Source organism: Dipodomys merriami, unplaced genomic scaffold (assembly GCF_024711535.1).
Source record: "Dipodomys merriami isolate MVZ:Mamm:240054 unplaced genomic scaffold, mDipMer1.0.p SCAF_155, whole genome shotgun sequence".
In the NCBI taxonomy this organism is placed as follows: Eukaryota; Metazoa; Chordata; class Mammalia; order Rodentia; family Heteromyidae; genus Dipodomys; species Dipodomys merriami.
Window position 1 is genome coordinate 1,347,204 of NW_027202882.1, and position 3,023 is coordinate 1,350,226.

Below are 3,023 nucleotides of genomic sequence, written 5' to 3' on the forward strand. Positions count from 1 at the left end.
TAGTTCAGAATCGGCAAGCAATACTTCAGAATCATGCTTCCAGTGCAAGTGGATCACCAGTAAGAAATCCTCAATACCAATTTCCACAAAGTTTTGTCACAGATACAATCTCCCTGCCTTCTCTAGCTGCTTTACTACCCTCTTATTCCTTCATTGTACAAGAAAAGTATGATTCAACTGATTTCAGTCAGATCTGTTACTAGAACTATCAAGGATTTATTTTACTGTCTGTAGTTTGGTAAAATTATGTCTCTTTATGTAGGCTACTAAAAATGTATTTACTAACTTCAAGTAAATACATAAATTCGATTTCCATCTCTTTTAAAAAATAAAATTTTGTTTGCTCTACAAATTGATCAGAGGCATGGATTATGTGGCTAGCTACGTCATTACATATCTTTCTCTTTCTTTCTCTCTCCCTTTCATGGTTCTCATATATAACACGATTGCTCCATAATTATCCTAATTTATTTTGCTTTTATATTTTTGGTTGTATCATTTCACTTTTTGCTCTGCCATTTCCCAAATCATTTATATGGAAGGCATTATTTCCTATTTTCTCATGCCTAGAATAAGCTGCACATGGAGACATCACTGGTCCTCATTTTCAGTGTGTACATTTGAATATGGAGGAATATCTTTCCTCTGCTCTCCATCAATTCCATACTCTCCAGTTAGAATAATTTCGAATAGTAAAATTGGAAAAAGAGAAAATAAATCATGGTGAATAAACAGTTGCAGAAAATTCACCAGATATTTCTGACCAGTTCAACCAATGTGAACTATTAGGGAAATACATGGACACCTCATTCCCACTGGCACTCAAAGTCTCTGGTTAGGCAATTCTTAGGAATATGGGGAACAAGATGTAAAAGTAAGGAATGGTATCAATTGCAAGAAAAAAAATGGAGAAGGATCCAACCATATTTCTTCAATTGGCTGTCGAAAATATTCAGCTTACTACAGTGCGGAGACTTCTTTTTCAAAAGGCCACTTATGTGAATAGTAGGGATGATGATCAGTATATACCTCTTCAAGAAACCTACGGTGGACACTTAGACATTGTCAGTCAGTTGGTTTCTCAAGCGGCACATGCAATAACTGTAGATGACTGGACACCCCTGAACAGTGCATACACGTGGAATAATACCAGAGTCGCTTCTTTCTTACTTCATCATGATACAGATACCAATGGCCAAACTAAAGGACTTTTTTTTAAAATTTTTTTTGGTCTGGTCGTGGGGCCTGAACTCTGGGCCTGGACGCTGTCCCTCATCTCTTCAGCTCAAGGCTAGCACTCTACCACTTGAGCCACAGCACCACTTACCGCTTTTTTTTCTGCTTATGTGGTGCTGAAGAATCGAACCTTGGGCCTCATGTATGCAAGGCCAGCGCTCTACCACTGAGCCACTTTCCCAGCCCAAATATTTTTGTTTGTTTTATTTTTGTTGTTGTTGTGATTTTTTTTTTGGTGGGTCATGGGGCTTGGGTGCTGTCCCTGTGCTCTTCAGCTAAAGGGGAGTGCTCTACCGCTTGAGCCACAGTAACACTTCCCCAAACTAAAGGACTCTTGACACCCTTATATCTTGCTGTTGAGAATTGAGATAGCAAAGATACGCTGGATCGCCTTCTGTTGAACCATTATATAAATCCAGGCCTGAAGAACAACATAGAAGAAACTCTATTTGACATTGCCAAAAGCATAAGTATGTATCACTACCTCTATGAAGTTGTAAAAGGCTGTACAAATTGTTCACCGAAGTCCTAATGGTCGGATTAAGTTTCTTAAATTTCAAAAATGCAAGTTCATCTTTTGTGTCCCTACAAAATATTTTCACAATCCAAATAAGAGCAATATCTTTCTTTTTGGTCGGTCATGGGGCTTGAACTCTGGGCCTGGAGCTATCCCTGTGATCTTCAGCTCAAGATGAGCCCTCTACCACTTGAGACACAGCTCCACTTCCAGTTTTCTAGTGGTTTATTTGAGATAAGAGTACCATAGACTTTCCTTCCCAGGCTGGCTTTGAACCATGATCCTCAGATCTCAGTCTCCTGTTTAGCTCGGATTATAGGCATGAACCACCAGTGCCCGGCAGCACCAATATTTTACTGTAAAAATTCATGGATTCCGCGGAATTCTTCCAAGTGAATTGCCTGCCTTGGGTGGAAAAATGTATTCAATAGATTTTGTAAACATGTATAATAATTTCTTCAGAGTTTGTGATTTTTTAATAAGAAATAATTTTAATTTACCTGTTGAAATGAGTAGTACAGAAACTAAAATATTTCTGGTGCTTGTCTGAAAAAGTATATTTTAAAATATTCTATATTCTATGTTTGCATAATGTTCACAATTTATTTTCTCCTAGATATACATTGAATTCTATATTATTTTATAATATATACGTTCATTAATGTGTCCTTTCCGATTGTATTCCATATAGAAACAGTTTGATTCCTTTTTTTCTAGGTCTTAATATTATTTTTCTTTGGGATAAAATGACAATGTTGTTTAATTTGAAAAGTTTTGTAAAATTTATGCTATGTAAACGCCTTTCTGAGGTGATTTAATACACTGATGTCAAACTAAATTTAATTATATGAATTACGTGTATTGTTACACTTGTAATTTTGTAATCAACTTTTTAATCACTTTTTTTCATTTCTTGCATCTGAAGAATGAAAAATATGGAATACTTCTCAAATTTTCATATTATCCTTGTGCAAGTGCCATGTTAATCTCTGTATTGTAGTTTGAGTATACGTGCTGCTGAAGCATGTAGTATCCTCTAAATTTAATAGTTAATGCTGCAATCTTTATACAGGCTTATATCTATGGGTGCCTACTTGTAACAAGGAAACCTTATTGTTCCTAACAATGCTATCGATCTTATTTCCCTAAAATTCTGTGAATATTGGAAAAAATTATATTGATCAGCCGATTGCTCACATTTGCAAACTTTTTTTGCCAATGAATATCTTAAGTTTTTTATTTGGAATTTGATCATACTCTCTATTATTTA

General features: G+C 35.6%; 1 pseudogene; it reads right to left on the bottom strand.

The window, feature by feature from the left end:
- Positions 1–2,682: 2,682 nt before the first annotated feature.
- LOC138827394 (U6 spliceosomal RNA) lies at positions 2,683–2,779 on the bottom strand (annotated as a pseudogene).
- Between the last annotated feature and the right edge of the window lie 244 nt (positions 2,780–3,023).